The following is a 19202-nucleotide window of genomic DNA, read 5'->3' as shown; positions in this document are numbered from 1 at the left end:
ATTTCAGTATAAGAAATGACACCCTAAGTGTGGACTGAGTATGCCAACCAATCAGTTTGACTTTTGGTAAGTCCTGATGGCATTATCCTGGCAGTCCTCTCTTGAAATAGTTCTGCTGTGGTTCACTGCTGACCCACTTAGCTCAGAGACAATAGTGCCAAGCACTGAGGGATCAAGCAATACACATAGTAAGGAAACAAGCAGAGGTCAGGGCAGGCAGAGTACATGCATATTCATTAAACAGCCCAAAAGTCAGGGAGGCGCATCAGGGTCAGTATGGTGAAAAGGCACGGGTCAGGTGAGGTGGCGCAGAGTCTGGATCCAGGAAACAGGAATCTCTTGCTCAATTCATTGGTGGAACATACAGTGCAGCATATATAGGAGAGCTGAAGAACGAATTAAACAGCTGAACACAGAGCAAAAGGGGAATTAACTCTAATAGTGCTGCATGGAAAGGTTTAATGAATAGACACTAATGCACACATAGAACTAGACCTAGTATCCAAGCTAAATCCCCCAGAATGGGACATGGCAGAAGCTGGTGGATGAGTGATTTTTCACCTGTGCCCACCCTGGATATTGGGATGGGAAACGAGAATGGAGCATCACCATGACAGAGAATAGGTCTCTGATTGGTGGGTGTCTAACTGCTGGAGCCCCCCGCATGCTTGTCCCATCACCATTCAACTCTATAAGACTACTGGAGATAGCTGAGTACAAGCATGTGGATAGGGGATAAGTTGACATAATGGGACAACACCCCATTGAGCCAAGATCACACCCTAGCTTATGTCCCAGCAGTTCTATTGTTTTAAGCAATGTTTGTTAAAATAACAGTGACCATTTAAATGCTAAAAAAAATGCCCGTTGGGAAAGTAGAAACATATGTGTCACGATCAGTGTGGGGGGGACTCCACTCTGAACACAGGAGGGAAGGGGAACTGTAACTGGGCCTGGAAACTAGGGAAGAAACAGGTCACCCCCTAGACAACCCTAATCTGGGCCCTGACTACCTATCAATATGAATAGACCTTGAAGGTAGGAATATTCATAAGCAGGATTCCCTATAAGACCCTGAAATAAGTATAGGACCAGAGACAACCTATTTCTCCCCAGATGTACGAATGGAAGTCTCTATCTCAGGCCCAGATACAACAACAGGGAATATAACAAATACAAACAAATGCAACACTTAACTTCTGTAGAGATGGAAGAACAGAAACACCAGAGAGGATCTCTGGCAGAAGCCACCTTGACGCTGGTAGATGGGCCCGACACAATCGTGATAAAAAATGTGCGCAAAGAGCTTCCTTTTTTTATGTATAGTAGGTATAGTGCCACTTCAATCCAGAATAATATGTAATCTTTATTTCTATTGTTTGCATGTGCAATGGTGTGCTGCCATACATTTTTGTTTGCGGTCTGCATGCTAGCTATATGGATGTGCACCTGTGACTTTGGATGTGCTAGTCTACATTTTCTTGCAGTATGTTGGGAAAGGAGATCATCATATTTCTGCACACTTTTCATACATTGGACTCAATAATAAAACAGTATGCAATAAGCTCCTAAGTGCACCCTAGTGGTGGGAGTTAGAATGTTATTTACCTCTATGAATAGAGGACACAAGGCACTGTAGCCACTACAAAGGACCTAAAAATGGAACCATTTAAAAAGTTGGACATGCACTTTAAGTGCAAATTATCTGTGTACTTAGAGAAGTGTTGAGGAGTTATCATTTAGTCAATGGATAAAGTTAAACATATAAGGATAAAATGATAATCTAACAGCAGAACTGTGAAATTTACATGGCGTAATCTCTTTGGTGACAAGGATACCGGATACATTTCCTTTAAAGTATTTCCTTTTATAGTTTTGCAGTTAATTTGACATTTATTATCCACTTGAGTGCACGGAAGTTTTATTTTCCTGTCTATATGCTTTATGACGGCAGAAATGTCAGCATTTTTTTCACTGTCCAATGCCTTTATAAATGTAAATGGAAGGCCACATATTTCATTCTGCATGGGAAGAATACAGTCAGAACCAGAAATGGATTAGTTCTTGTTGTAGTAGAACTGGTTTTCTTAAAATTATTTGAGATTACAGTAAGCCAAACAACACATTAAAATGTCATTGTAAAAGGTTAAAACATCTCTTAGGAAACAATAGCTGTATAAACGAAAAAAATATTTAAGAGCATTTATATTTAGGTCTCTTGAGCCATGAATTGCCTAAGGAAAACTGAAAGAGGCATCATTGTGTGACAGGTGAGAAAATATATACAGCCGTGATAGCTCAGCAGAGTCAGAAAGTCTGCAAATATATTTCCATTATAAACAGTCAGTGTTTTGTGGCAGCCATGAGAAAGTTTACAAACTTTGGTGCCATAATGATCTATTGTTCTGTAGTGCATGTAGAAGGTTAAAGAGAACATGGTTTATGATCACCCACTTGGAGCATTGTTCTGTATATTCTCGATGAATGCCTTAAGTTTCAGTCTTGCAAAAGTGCAATTATAGCTCTGTTCCTAGATCATATAGTTCTTATCTATTTCTTTAGATATCATCTTCAAAAATGTACTGCACTGCTATGTATCACATGTTATGAGTGATTAGTGAGTCTTTACTAATGGTATTATTAGTAATTGGGTAATATGCTATTATAATATTTCATAGTTATGATTTCAACTTTAATACAAATGCAAACTCAAATTTTTTTTTTGGGTAAAATGTATTTTCGCCTTTTATCATTATGTTGTTTTAAGGTCCAAAAACTAGTGATAAACGAGTTCAAAATATGGAGGTCATTTACTAATTTAAATTTGCCTAAATTAGGCGTATTTCAGGTGCAGATTGTGGCGCAATTAGTAAGGCAAAAAAAAACAACAAATACATATAACAAAAACGCAGGTCAGGACAATACCCAACCTCTGGACACATTTTAGAGGAGACTCCTGATGAAGCCAAGGTAAAAACACGCATAGAGGTGTGTTCTTGGGTCCCTTGCCCCACACTCCCTCAAACATCTCCACAGGTTGGTTATTGTCCTGACCTCGGTTTTTGTTATATTTATTTATTTATTTTCCTTATGTTTCTCCTGGTCCTACAGCGACTTAAGGGTGGTTAATCATTTGAGTGGGTATGTTACCCTCTGTAGCATTAGGTTTGCTATGTAGCTCTGATATCATTATTTTCTGATATTATTTTGATTGGTACATGCTTACCTACCTTTGTGTTATGTACATGTATTTCCATCTTTTGCGGGAGCTATGTGGGTGCTTACTCAGTATGGTGTTGGTGGACATTGTTTCATATTTAGATGTTTTTTTCCCCATTTTACATGATTTATGTCTCCACAGGCCTTTCCCAGCCTGTGGCCTGAGATGCCTGTGTCCTTGTGCCATTTGTACACTGCATCATATAGTAGCATATGAGGGTGAACAGCAGCGAGCTATGGGCTCTAATTCTTTACTGCAGTATTTAATGCTTTGAACAAGGTCTTGAATAAGACCAAAACATTGGCCAGTATACAACTATGAATTAATTTGGATATATATATATATATAAAATATAAGAAAATAAATAAGACATTTATGCAACATTTTTCGAGTGCCGTGGTCTTCCTATTAACATTGGTATTATATTTACCACTGAGCACTGTCCATACTAAATGAGGAATGCCGTTCAACTCTTATCTTTAATCATACAGTAAGTACCTGATGCTTCAAACATCAGATCATTATGTACCTACCCAGCGGTGGGAAGTGCTCAGGTGTTCCCCTGAACATTCGCCCACTGGGAAATTTCCCTATAGGGTTTATGGCCTGTCCACCCCTGCACATAGCAAGCGCCTGCACTATATGGGGACAAGTGATCACTACTGTCATTGCCCATCCTCATACAGATTCATTGTTTCTGGGCAGCAGATTATTGTTCAGACAGCAAACATTGATTTAATGTGCTGAATGAATGATCATTTCACTCGAAGAACCAGTGTTCTGCTTGTTCATAGGATGATCATCAGTTGAGCTGCTTCATACGGAGATGTTGTCCCAATGGATAAATAGTAGACAGTACTCTACAGTCTTGAATCTATCAGTCTAATTTCTCATGCTTTAATGCAGTTTTTATAATTTTTATGTTGGCGGATGCAATTGTATGTGAATCAGCCAACCTTTTAATGCCTAGGTGGTAATGCAACGTAAAAGGTCAAGGTTTATTTTGCAATGCAATATGTGAACTATGGGCCAGTGTCCAAATGTTAGCACTTACATTTGTGAAATACTTGGTATTGGTATTTTGGTATTTTGGATAGGTTATTAAAAAAATTGGAACACCCCATGATTATCAGCTTACTTGATAAACCAAATCCCAACGAGAATATACGCATGGAAAAGTAAGAGCAAAAGCACAAACTGTACAGTACAGACGATAGAACTGCCTCTGGTTTTCTACAAATATACCTTTCCACTAATTTATTATCATCTCCATAACTTTAATTAAAGGAAGCATTTAATATATCCAGCCTAATTGCCTAAACATTCAAAAGATATATTGACTCATCACTTAGACACGTCAAGCTGTCATTAACTTATTAATTATGCAGTCTTTGAAGTGAATAGAACAGGGCAGAGATAGAAAATAATGAAATCAAAGCTACAGCTTGAAATTGAGAGTATTACATGTTCCAATACAAAACAGCAGCTGATATACTGATCCTAGCCCTAAATCTAGTATATTGTCAAATGCTTCATAACCTGAGAGAGGAAGTTAGGTTAGTTTCATTGGCAGCGAATTTTATCATTTCAGATTCAACTTTTCTTCTAAAAATACTTTCTTAATTATTATAAGCAGCACAAAAGGGATTTTCATGATTCCATCTGAAAGAAAGCAGAAGAAATGTCTTCCAAGATGGTTGATCCTCCCTTGTATATTTATGTTACGATCCCTATGGAGAAGGGGATCCTTGGCAATGTTCTCACCCCTCAATAGGAAACCTGAGCTGCCTATAGTCCTATAACATAGCCATGTGCCATGGTGCAAATAGCCCCATACAAAAGCTCAAAGCTGTTAAAATGTACTGTCAACTGGGGGTAGGGCTAAGGTCATAGCTGAATTTGCTGTAATGTCTGTCTGAACCAAACTGTTTGTGAATGAGATGCTGGATATGCAAACAACTTCTTTAGTATAGGCAAATATTATTCACAAAGCACCTGGCCCTCAAGGGACAGTCTGTATCAGGACCCCCAGCTATCATGCATCATCTATAGTACTTACTAACAAGGACCCTATCTGGGAAGGATTTATTTATTACTTAAACACTATTGCCTACTCGGCTATCCAACCACTCTTGTCCCAGACCAATAAAACGTAACCTTTACTTAGTCATGTTTAAAAAACAAAAAAATATATATATTGCGAGCTACCTATAGGGTTAAAAAACACTGTACCCCATGTGGCTTACTGTATATAAAGAGTCACGGGGTGTATGAATTGACGGGAGTGCACTGGCACCGCTCAGTCATACATCATATTCCCAGTTGTATAAACAGGTTCAAAAAATGCCTGATATCTGCTTGGCCCCCATGTCTGGGGAATAACACACCAAGGTTGGATGAACTTAAAAGTATCATATATTGTGGTATCAGGCACACAAAAACACTGTAAGATCACAATGGGGTCAGAAAGTTAAAAAAAACTAACATCCGCCCCCCAACATGTTTCGCCAGCTAATCTGGCTTCATCAGGGGTATCGGGCAGACTCCACCGATACCCCTGATGAAGCCAGATTAGCTGGCGAAACATGTTGGGGGGCGGATGTTAGGTTTTTTTTAACTTTCTGACCCCATTGTGATCTTACAGTGTTTTTGTGTGCCTGATACCACAATATATGATACTTTTAAGTTCATCCAACCTTGGTGTGTTATTCCCCAGACATGGGGGCCAAGCAGATATCAGGCATTTTTTTAACCTGTTTATACAACTGGGAATATGATGTATGACTGAGCGGTGCCAGTGCACTCCCGCCAATTCATACACCCCGTGACTCTTTATATACAGTAAGCCACATGGGGTACAGTGTTTTTTAACCCTATAGGTAGCTCACAATATATATATATTTTTTGTTTTTTAAACATGACTAAGTAAAGGTTACGTTTTATTGGTCTGGGACAAGAGTGGTTGGATAGCTGAGTAGGCAATAGTGTTTAAGTAATCTATAGTACTTATCTCCTCAAATGGGACAGAGACCTTTTGGGCTCCCTCAGGCTCCGGTGCCTGTATATGAGTGCAACCTTACGGCTATGCTTCTGTTCTCTGAATTAGTGGGGCCTGTGGCAGCTCTCAACATCATGTGCCTTGTTCCTTATCCATAATCAAACCTTCATCTAATGTATCAGATAATATCAGTAATTTTGAGCCAAGGGATCCCTGGCGCCATTTTTTCAAAATAGTATTATGACCCTCTTGCCGATAGGGACCCAGTCCAATGGGACCATGGTGAGCCTTAACTGTTAAGACATGGTTTGGAATTTTGTATATTGATTGCCTATCCTCAGGGTAGACCATCAAACTTATTTGTGGGGGTCTAACCCCCCCCCTTTCTCCACCGATCAGCTGATTGAAAAGATAGTGGCGCTTGATGGGTGCCTCGGTCAGTGACACCATCGTACATTGGTCACATGACCTAGACACAGATCAGTCCCATTCAAGTAAATGGGCCTGAGTTGCAATACCAGGCACAGCCGCATAACAATGTACAGTCCTTTGCTTGGTAACCTATGAGGAGGACACTTCGCTTGGATCCCCAACAATCAGATATTGATGACCTATCCTGAGGCTAGGCCATCAAATATACAAATCTCAGAAAACTCATTTAAAATGCTCCCATATTACAAACAGGTGAATGGCCTTATAATACTAGTAATATGTCGAGTAGTAATATAAAGTGATATGATTCACAGTAGACAGTATATTATCTTATATACATGTCCACACTTTCTGTTCTAATTTAGTATTAGTTATGGAGTTAAATGGTTTGTATTTTAAGAATTAAAAATTTAATACCACACGTAATTCACGGAAAAGAGCGGCGTTGTTTCTGGAATGAAGCAACCTTTCTTTTTTTAAAGGCCCTTTAAGCCAATGTAGAGTTACTATACAAAAATATATGACAATAAAGATAATAAATACCGTAATACTAAACCTTTTATTTGTTTTATTGGTGACTACAGCCCCCACCGCCTTCCTATAGTTTGTCCTTCGAGGGCACATCTAGGGTTAATTTCCCTTTACTGCTACAGGGCAGGAGAGATACAGTAGTGTACGCACTGCAGGAATTGGCAGCAGCAGTTAGTTATAGGCTGCACACATATAAATCATGCAGGGCTGTATTTATCCCAGGCTGTGACAGAAACGTCACATGGTCTGCTGCTACTGTGCCCTTTTCTTTTCACAGTCCTTTACGGCTGCCTTTTAAGTTTTAGTAATTGGTGAAGGGCGCGCCTGAAGATCACTGAGAGTGAAGCGCAAGATAAAAGGCAGGTAATGAGAGGTTCTCTTTGATGGGATGGCTGACCTGCTTTTATAATTCCTAATTTTTGCGAAACTCCTGCAACATAAGTGAAACAAATTTGCTGAGCCTCACCCAAATTCCTTGAAATGAGTTGTGTATGTTATATTGGCTCCAAGCTGAAGGAACTTTTTATTTTATTTCATTAACACGTCTATCTACCTATCTATCTATCTATCTATCTATCTATCTGTCTGTCTGTCTATCTGTCTATCTATCTGTCTGTCTGTCTGTCTATCTATCTATCTCATATCTATCTATCTATCTATCTGTCTGTCTGTCTGTCTATCTGTCTATCTATCTATCTATCTATCTATCTCTCTATCTCATATCTATCTATCTATCTCCTATCTACCTAATTATCTATCTACTATCTACCATCGACCTACTATCTATCTATCTATCTATCTATCTATCTATCTATCTATCTCCTATCTATCTATCTATCTATCTATCTATCTCATATCTATCTATCTATCTATCTATCTATCTCCTATCTATCTATCTATCTATCTATCTATCTATCTATCTATCTCATATCTATCTATCTATCTATCTATCTATCTCCTATCTACCTAATTATCTATCTACTATCTACCATCGACCTACTATCTATCTATCTATCTATCTATCTATCTATCTCCTATCTATCTATCTATCTATCTATCTATCTATCTCATATCTATCTATCTATCTATCTATCTATCTCCTATCTATCTATCTATCTATCTATCTATCTATCTATCTATCTATCTATCTCCTATCTATCTATCTATCTATCTATCTCCTATCTATCTATCTATCTATCTCATATCTATCTATCTATCTATCTATCTCCTATCTATCTCCTATCTATCTATCTATCTATCTATCTATCTATCTATCTATCTATCTATCTATCTCATATCTATCTATCTATCTATCTATCTATCTATCTCCTATCTACCTAATTATCTATCTACTATCTACCATCGACCTACTATCTATCTATCTCCTATCTATCTATCTATCTATCTATCTATCTATCTATCTATCTATCTATCTATCCTTCTATCTATCTATCTGTCTGTCTGTCTGTCTATCTATCTATCTGTCTATCTATCTATCTATCTATCTATCTCATATCTATCTATCTGTCTATCTATCTATCTATCTATCTATCTATCTATCTATCTATCTCATATCTATCTATCTGTCTGTCTGTCTATCTATCTATCTATCTATCTCATATCTATCTCCTATCTACCTAATTATCTATCTACTATCTACCATCGACCTACTATCTATCTATCTATCTATCTATCTCCTATCTATCTATCTATCTATCTATCTATCCTTCTATCTATCTATCTATCTATCTATCTATCTACTATCTATCATCGACCTACTATCTATCTATCTATCTATCTATCTATCTATCTATCTACCTAATTATCTACCTAATTATCTATCTACTATCTACCATCGACCTACTATCTATCTATCTATCTATCTATCTATCTATCTCCTATCTATCTATCTATCTATCTATCTATCTATCCTTCTATCTATCTATCTATCTATCTATCTATCTACTATCTATCATCGACCTACTATCTATCTATCTATCTATCTATCTATCTATCTATCTATCTATCTATCTACCTAATTATCTACCTAATTATCTATCTACTATCTACCATCGACCTACTATCTATCTATCTATCTATCCATCTTCTATCTATCTATCTATCTATCTATCTATCTATCTATCTATCTATCTATCTATCTATCCTTCTATCTATTTATCTATCTATCTCACATCTATCTGTATATCTATCTATCTCATATCTATCTATCTATCTCTCATATCTATATCTATCTATCAATCTATCTACCTATCTAATTATCTATCTATCCAGGGGCGGCCTTTGGGGTGTGCAAGCTGTGCGGGCGCACAGGGCACCATGGCAACAAGGACACAGCGGCCGACACAGCTCGCAGGCAGTCTCTTACAGCAAGCCGGCCCGAGATTGTGTGAGGCGAGCATGGCGAGCTGAGCCGCTGCAGCTGTCAGGTCAGGTTCCAGAGCGTGGAGGAGAAGCTTAGGGGCGCAGGCGCAGCGTCCAAGTGCAGAGAGCCACGGAAGGATCCGCTCAATGTGTGAGGGCGGCGGCCGGTGCTCTGGAGACAGGGAGGGAGCAGAAGACTTCAAATAGTGAGTACCTGTTCTTATTGTTTTTTTTTTTTTTTTTTTTTTACCAAATATATTTCATTAAATGGGGGCAGGGTCTAATTAAGGCGGGCAGGGGACTGGATAGGGGTGACAGACATTGGGTATGATTAAGGGGGCAGGGGACTGGATAAAGGTGACAGGGTATGATTAAGGGAGGCAGGGGACTGGCTTTGGGTGACACTGGGTATGATTAAAGGGGGGCAGGGTCTAATTGAGGGGGCAGGGGACTGGATAAGGGTGACACTGGGTATGATAAAGAAGGGCAGGGGACTGGGTAAGGGTCACAGGGTATGATTAAGGGGGCAGGGGACTGGTTATGGGTGACACTGGGTACCATTAAGGGGGGCAGGGCACTGGCTTTGGTTGACACTGGGTATGCTTAAGGGGGCAGGGTCTAATTCAGGGGGCAGGGGACTGGGTAAGGGTGACACTGGGTATGATTAAAAAGGGCAGGGGACTGGGTAAAGGTGACAGGGTATGATTAAGGGAGCAGGGGTCTGATTAAGGGGTGCAAAGGGTTGATGAAGGGGTGCAGCCCGGGGATTAATGAAGGGGTTGATCTATGCCTGCAGTACAGGGTTTTATGTATTATTCAGTTGATCCCTAGGTGGTATCTAGTGCAGCCCTATGTTATTTGGTATTTTGTTTATCTATGCTTTATTTGGCACAAAAGTTGGCGTACTACATTTAGGAAATTCATATTATCTGTACACTGCTGCTGCGAATCTTGCATTTCTTTTGTATCTATACTTAAAAGGGCCTCTCTTTTAAATATAGGGGTGCGCCACAAGATTAGCTCGCACAGGGCGCCTGAACACCTAAGGCCAGCCCTGTATCTATCTATCTATCTATCTAATCTATCTACCTACTATCTATCTATCTATCTATCTATCTACCTACTATCTATCTATCTCTCTATCTTATAGCTATCTAGCTATCAATTCATATCTATCTAATCTATCTACTATCTACCATCGATCTACTATCTACCTATCAAGTATCTATCTATCTATCTCATATCCAGGTGTGGACTGGGAACTTGAAGTGGCCCTGGAAAAAATTACAAAAAGTGGCCCCATTTTGTAGTTGGGCCCAAATTTATGGAAGGCAGGGCCAACACAATTAGGCAGGGCCTGCAATACCATATTACGGCACAGACCACAGTCTATCACATAATAATGCCCACATCAGCACAAAATATATCCCCAAAAGCTTCCATTGGCGGCCGTTAGGAGGGCTCAGATGGCCCCTTGGGCATTAGCGCATCGGGAATTTTCCCGGTAAGGTCTGTGGCCAATCAACTACTGCTTCTATCTATTTATCTATTTCTCATATCTAGCTATCTCATATCTATCTATCTATCTCATATCTATCTAATAGCTATCTATCTATTATCTATCTATCTATCTATCTATCTCATAGCTATCTATCTATTATCTATCTATCTATCTATCTATCTATCTCATATCTATCTATCTATCTACTATCGATTTAGTATCTATCTGCATGTATCAATATTTATAGCAAAAAAAGAATGGATTTTTTTTTTTTTTATTGTAAATGTTGTAATCAATTACTTACCCGTCAAACAATTTTGCATATAAGCTTGAGATACACAGTTACATGACGTCACTTTACCACAAGTTAAATGTTTCTGTATGGAAAAAAAATTCACAAATGAAAAAAAAAAAAGAGAGAGACTGTGGGAAATTCTGAGATAACTGCAAGGCTGCTTGGGATGTTTTTTTTCTCATAGAATTAAAATTAATTTGAATGTGACCACAGTTTTCCTACAGCTTGTGACTTTGTGTTGCTGTTTACCCCAGCCTTAGATTTCCTTCATACATATCGTCATTCTGCATTTCAAAACACACGCAAAAAAAAAAAAAACTCTGAACTGTCCAGACTTTTTAAAAAGCAGATGAAGCAATATGACAGAAAACATACGGTACCAAAGCTGCTGAATATGTTGTTGTTATATAAATATAGATTATTATTATTATTATTATTATTATTATTATTATTATGATTCTTATTCTGTGCTTGGATGCAAACATTCTGACCTAAAATAATGCTACAAAATGCTAAATCCAAAAAATGGACATGGCGCTAAAACATCCATATTGGAAAAGTAATAGAGACACATCTTAAAGTTAAATATTAACATTAAATAACTTTGCTAACTTAAAAGAGTCCAAAATTCTGTGCTGATGAGTTTCATAATATATTTTAATAGTAGCTGAATCTTTGTTTTCTGAAGTAGATCTCCAAATGCCCTGAGGAAGAATTACAACATAACAGATTCTTGTTGACTGTAGCCACCACTAGAGGGAGTTGAGGACTTTACTGCCTGCTATCTATATATACAATCGTCTATGTTCCCCTCAGTACTTTCTGCTGGTAACCGTTACCTTATGTTCTAAACTGAGGTGAATGTAGGGGATTTAAAGTTCTGGGTTAGTAAAAACTAAACCTTCTTTAAGTTTTTGTGTTGGCCATTTCCATGGAAATCTGCATACCTTTTTTAATATTAATCACACAATGGTCCAAAGCACTTCACCATAGGAAGTGCAGCGGTACACTCCTCAGCATACTACCAAAACCTCACAAAAAATGGAGTGCAAAAACACCTAAATCATTAAAAATATAATTTTATTGAAGGCAATATTGAAAAGTATTAATCATGACATTACATAATATAACATGATGGTAGGGAACAACAACTGCGCACCACCTTTGTACCTCCCTCAAAAACAAACGGTAAGAGGAATGTATAGGCCGTACCATAGATGAATAATGAACAGAGCATAACCCCCATCAGCCAGTGCAGTGCACCCAGCATTTACAGGTTGCAGAGATTACAGGTGCAGAGGTGGTGGCGCTCTTCGACGTGCATTTTGCGAGCGCCACCACCTATGCACCTGTAATTTCTCATTAGGCATGTGTACATATTGGGGCATTATTATTTATTGAATTATAGGCACATGTCTGGTCGGATATTAGAGCGGCATTAGGTGAGCACCCAGCTAACTTGTAAATGCTGGGTGCACTGCACTGGCTGATGGGGGTTATGCTCTGTTCATTATTCATCTATGGTACGGCCTATACATTCCTCTTACCGTTTGTTTTTGAGGGAGGTACAGAGGTGGTGCGCAGTTGTTGTTCCCTACCATCACGTTATATTATGTAATGTCACGATTAATACCTTTTAATATTGTCTTCAATAAAATTATATTTTTAATGATTTAGGTGTTTTTGCACTCCCTTTTTGTGAGGTTTTGGTAGTATGTCTTTTTTAATGCAGCTTTACATTTAATATTAAATCCAGTGGGGAAAGTGCCATAAGCTGTGCCTAAGCTGCTTCCAAGGCATGGCACAGAGCCATCCAGAATCTCACTCTGCACTGATGAGGGGAGGGCACTATGAAACAGCTGTCTATGGATGGTTATATCTCTTATTTTATTACATTTAGGGCTCATTCAGACGGCCGTATGCTGTCCGCAAAAATACTGAATGCTATCCGTTTTTTTGCGGATCCGCAAAAAAACTGATCCGCAAAAAAACGGATAGCATTCAGTATTTTTGCTGACCCATAGACTTCAATAGGGCCATATCCTGATTTTCACGGACAAGTATAGGACATGTTTCATTTATTTTGCGGAACCTTGGAATAGAAAAGGGCCCCATAAAAGTGAATAGGTCAGCATCTAATCCGCAAAAAAACGGATCCGCATTTTTGCGGATAGCATACGGCCATCTGAATGAGCCCTTAGGGTCCATTCACACGTCCGTTTTTTCTTTCCTGATCTGTTCCGTTTTTTCAGGAACAGATCAGGACCAGATCTGGACCCATTCATTTTCAATGGGTCCTGGAAAAAATCGGACAGCACAATGTGTGCTGTCCGTTTCCGTTGTTCCGTTCCGCATGTCCGTTTAAATATAAAACATGTCCTATTCTTGTCCTGAAAAATCGGATCCTGGTACAATACAAAGTCAATGGATCCGCAAAAAACGGATGACATTCGGATGTCATTCCGTATGTCATCCGTTTTTTGCGGATTCCGTTCCTGGAAACACATAACAAATTTTTTTTTTTTTTTTTTACATTTTTTTTCAAAGAAATCCAAACAACTTTATTTGATTATTGAAATGTATACATGTTCCCGTTTTTTGCGGATCCGCAAAAAACAGATGACAAACGGAAACATTTTCAGGAACAACGGATCCGCAAAAAACGGACCGTTTTTCAGGATGAAAAAAAACAGGACGTGTGAATGGACCCTTACCAGGGCTGCCTGAGTTTTTGCTGAACTTGGACAACCCCTTGTAAATGTTGTAAATTACAATTTTGTCCAGATATATTAGATGTCTGCCATTGTCTCTCCTGATTCCCCATACACATCCACAATTGAATTTGCAAAATGGGCATATTTATAATAGGGGGTGTGGAATTTATTTTTTAATATGTAACGCTACACAAATTGAATGTCATCCTTGCGCAGTGACGATGCTAACCATCTTTGTATAGTTCCAATTTTTAGCAGTAGTTGTGCTGCCGAAGCGAGCACTAAATCAAGTTTTTTGTTAAACATATTTTTGTCACTATCTATATATATATATATAGCGACACAGTGAGGGGTTTTGTATGGGGAGGCAGGTATTTTCCTCCAAACATGTGCAGCCAGGTGAGCTCAAATACCGGACCGGAGTTTAAGTGCCGTTCCGGGTTTTGGGAGCACATGATTGTTCTTTAACCCCTTAAGGACACAGCCTTTTTACACCTTAGGACCAGGCCATTTTTTGCAAATCTGACCAGAGTCACTTTAAGTGCTGATAACTTTAAAACGCTTTGACTTATCCAGGCCATTCTGAGATTGTTTTTTCATCACATATTGTACTTCATGACACTGGTAAAATGAAGTCAAAAAAATTATTTTTTTTGCACCAAAAAATACCTAATTTAACAAAAATTTGGAAAAATTTGCAAATTTCAAAGTTCCAGTTTCTCTACTTCTGTAATACATAGTAATACCCCCAAAAATTGTGATGAATTTACATTCCCCATATGTCTACTTCATGTTTGAACTATTTTGGGAATGATATTTTATTTTTTGGGGATGTTATAAGGCTTAGAAGTTTAGAAGCAAATCTTGAAATTTTTCAGAAATTTACAAAAACTCAATTTTTAGGGACCAGTTCAGGTCTCAAGTCACTTTGCGAGGCTTACATAATAGAAACCACCCAAAAATGACCCCATCTAAGAAACTACACCCCTCAAGGTATTCAAAACTGATTTTGAATACGTTGTTAACCCTTTAGGTGTTGCACAAGAGTTATTGGCAAATGGGGAGGAAATTTGAGAATTTTATTTTTTTGTCTAATTTTTCATTTTAACCCATTTTTTCCACTAACAAAGCAAGGGTTAACAGCCAAACAAGACTGTATCTTTATTGCCCTGACTCTGCCGTTTACAGAAACACCCAATATGTGGCCGTAAACTACTGTACGGCCACACAGCGGGGCGTAGAGTGAAAGGTGCGCCGTTTGGTTTTTGGAAGGCTGATTTTTATGGACTGGTTTATTTACACCATGTCCCATTTGAAGCCCCCTGATGCACCCCTAGAATAGAAACTCCCTAAAAGTGACCCCATCTAAGATACTACACCCCTCAAGGTATTCAAAACTGATTTTACATACGTCGTTAACCCTTTAGGTGTTGCACAAGAGTTATTGGCAAATGGCGATGAAATTTGAGAATTTCATTTTTTTGCCTAATTTTCCATTTTAACCCATTTTTTACACTAACAAAGCAAGGGTTAACAGCCAAACAAGACTGTATCTTTATTGCCCTGACTCTGCTGTTTACAGAAACACCCCATATGTGGTCGTAAACTACTGTACGGCCACACAGCGGGGCGTAGAGGGAAAGGTGCGCCGTTTGTTTTTTGGAGGGCTGATTTTTATGGACCGTTTTTTGACACCAAGTCCCATTTGAAGCCCCCCTGATGCACCCCCAGATTATAAACTCCATAAAAGTGACCCCATCTAAGAAACTACACCCCTCAAGGTATTCAAAACTGATTTTACAAACTTTGTTAACCCTTTAGGTGTTGCACAAGATTTAATGGAAAATAGAGATACAATTTCAAAATTTCACTTTTTTGGCAGATTTTCCATTTTTTTTTTTTTCCAGTTACAAAGCAAGGGTTAACAGCCAAACAAAACTCATTATTTATGGCCCTGATTCTGTAGTTTACAGAAACACCCCATATGTGGTCGTAAACCGCTGTACGGGCACACGGCAGGGCGCAGAAGGAAAGGAATGCCATACGGTTTTTGGAAAGTTTTGCTGGACTGTTTTTTTTTTACACCATGTCCCATTTGAAGCCCCCCTGATGCACCCCTAGAGTAGAAACTCCAAAAAAGTGACCCCATTTTAGAAACTACGGGATAGGGTGGCAGTTTTGTTTGTACTAGTTTAGGGTACATATGATTTTTGGTTGCTCTATATTACACTTTTTGTGCGGCAAGGTAACAAGAAATAGCTTTTTTGGCAGCGTTTTTTTTTTTGTTATTTACAACATTCATCTGACAGGTTAGATCATGTGGTAATTTTATAGAGCAGGTTGTCACGGACGCGGCGATACCTAATATGTATACAATTTTTTTTATTTATGTAAATTTTACACAATGAATTAATTTTTAAAACAAAAAAAATGTTTTAGTGTCTCCATAGTCTAAGAGCCATCGTTTTTCCAGTTTTTGGGCGATTATCTTAAGTAGGGTCTCATTTTTTGCGGGATGGGATGACTGTTTGATTTGCACTATTTTGGGGTGCATATGACTTTTTGATCGCTTGCTATTACACTTTTTGTGACGTAAGATGACAAAAAATGGCTTTTTTTACACCGTTTTTATTTTTATTTTTTTACGGTGGTCACCTGAGGGGTTAGGTCATGTGATATTTTTATAGAGCCGGTCGATACGGACGCGGCGATACCTAATATGTATACTTTTTTTTATTTATGTAAGTTTTACACAATGATTTCATTTTTGAAACAAAAAAAATGATGTTTTAGTGTTTCCATAGTCTAAGAGCCATAGTTTTTTCAGTTTTTGGGCGATTATCTTAAGTAGAGTATCATTTTGTGCGGGATAAGATGACGGTTTGATTTGCACTATTTTGGGGTGAATATGACTTTTTGATCGCTTGCTATTACACTTTTTGTGACGTAAGATGACAAAAAATGGCTTTTTTTACACCGTTTTTATTTTTATTTTTTTACGGTGGTCACCTGAGGGGTTAGGTCATGTGATATTTTTATAGAGCCGGTCGATACGGACGCGGCAATACCTAATATGTATACTTTTTTTTATTTATGTAAGTTTTACACAATGATTTCATTTTTGAAACAAAAAAAATGATGTTTTAGTGTTTCCATAGTCTAAGAGCCATAGTTTTTTCAGTTTTTGGGCGATTATCTTAAGTAGGGTCTCATTTTTTGCGGGATAAGATGACGGTTTGATTGTTACAATTTTGGCGTACATGCGACTTTTTTCATCACTTTTATTACCTTTTTTTGGGAAGTAAGGTGGACAAAATTTCAATTTCATCATAGTTTTTTATTTTTTATTTTTATGGCGTTCACCGTTCGGGTAAAGTAACATGACCGTTTTATAGATCAGGTCGTTACGGACGCGGCGATACCAAACATGTGTAGGGAATTTTATTTTTTCAATTTTTAATCAGTGATAAATGTGTTTTTTGATTTTTACTTTTTTTTTTGACCCAGACCCACTTGGTTCTTGAAGATCCAGTGGGTCTGATGTCTGTATAATACAGTACTGTACTCTATATAGGGCTCTGTACTGTATTTTACTTACACTGAACAGATCTATGCTTTCAGCACAGATCTGTTCAGCACCATGGACAGCAGGACGCCTGAGCAGGCGTCCTGTTGCCATGGGAACCTTCCCCGTCTGCTCAGTAGTGGTCAGAACTGCGCAGACGGGGAAGGGTAAGGACGGGGCTGCGAGGGGCTGTCTGGGGGCTCTCTCCCTCTCCATCGGGGGGCTGCAAAGGCACTGCAGCCCCCCGATCGGAGAGGGAGGGAGCTCCCTCTTACTGTTAACTTTTTCCATACAGCGGTCCGCTGTATGGAAAGGGTTAAACGGCTGACATCGCATCACCGATGTCAGCCGTTTATACCAGGGTGCCATCAATGTGCTGGCACCCTGGTATACCCACTCTACACCAACGATTATTCAATGGGAGGCGGGCGGGGGATCGCGATCCCGCCTGCCGCACCGCCCGCCTCCCGCACCGCCCCCAACACCCCCCCTGCACCTCCCACCGGGCTAAAATCATTCAGAGGTGCAGGGGGGGGGGGTGATAAATATATATTTTCGCCACACTAAAGTTTCTGATCGCCGCGGTCAGGGACCGCAGCGATCAGAAACTGCAGAAAGCGCAACAAACCGCAGGTCTGAATTGACCTGCGGTTTGTTGCGATCGCGGACATGGGGGGGTCACGGGACCCCCCCCGCGCATTTAGCCGAGGTGCCTGCTCAATGATTTGAGCAGGCACCTTGTTCCGATCACAGCCGGCCGCACGGCAGTGATCGGAACAACACATGACGTACCGGTACGTCATGTGTCCTTAAGGACTCGGGAAACATGCCGTACTGATACGTCATGTGTCCTTAAGGGGTTAATAGGCAGCTGGGCTCAGAGCCAGGGCTGTATCTGTGTATGAGGCTTGTGGCTGGATGCATGCCTGCGACCTGTCTGGGAGGACAAGGGAATGACATCCAGGACTGGGACTCTTTATACGGTACCTGCAGCAAGGTGTGAAGTGAACACCAGGACTTGACCTTCTTATGTGGCACCTGCAGCAAGGTGTGAAGTGAACACCAGGACTTTACCTTCTTATGTGGCACCTGCAGCAAGGTGTGAAGTGATACACCAAGACTTGATCTTCTTATGTGGCACCTGCAGCAAGGTGTGAATGGAACACCAGGACTTGACCTTCTTATGTGGTACCTGCAGCATGGTGAGAAGTGAACAAACACCAGGACTTGACCTTCTTATGCGGTACCTGCAGCAAGGTGTGAATAGAACAACAGGATTTAAACTAAGTGTGAATAAACACTGAACTGTTTAATTTAAAGATTTTGTTGTTGCCTCTATACTGCATCCGCTAACCTGCCTACCAGAGCAAATCCCCACAATATATATATATATATATATATATATATATATATATACAAAAAACACGTAACATCCACATTTGCCACTAAACCTAGGCGCCACTTCTTGGTCTGTACAGATCACTTTACTGCAGTCATCTGCTTATCATTATAGGAAGGATTAGAATGACAGATATTACCCATTAATAGATAACACAGGATCCAC

General features: G+C 39.2%; 1 long non-coding RNA gene and 1 other non-coding gene across 2 annotated transcripts in view; one reads left to right on the top strand and one right to left on the bottom strand.

The window, feature by feature from the left end:
- Window positions 1-9477: 9477 nt before the first annotated feature.
- The window catches only part of LOC122926154, a 111926-nt gene continuing 102201 nt past the window's right edge, over window positions 9478-19202 (top strand). Inside the window, exon 1 of the long non-coding RNA XR_006387652.1 lies at window positions 9478-9769. This is a non-coding gene — a long non-coding RNA (uncharacterized LOC122926154). The remainder of the gene's footprint in view (window positions 9770-19202) is intronic.
- On the bottom strand, window positions 14246-14355 carry LOC122929812. The gene has a single exon (XR_006388030.1). It is a non-coding gene; the product is annotated as a U6 spliceosomal RNA (small nuclear RNA).

This window comes from Bufo gargarizans, chromosome 2, assembly GCF_014858855.1.
Source record: "Bufo gargarizans isolate SCDJY-AF-19 chromosome 2, ASM1485885v1, whole genome shotgun sequence".
Lineage (NCBI taxonomy): Eukaryota > Metazoa > Chordata > Amphibia > Anura > Bufonidae > Bufo > Bufo gargarizans.
The sequence above is the reverse complement of the archived record's forward strand: the minus strand, read 5'-3'. Positions and strand labels throughout refer to the sequence as shown.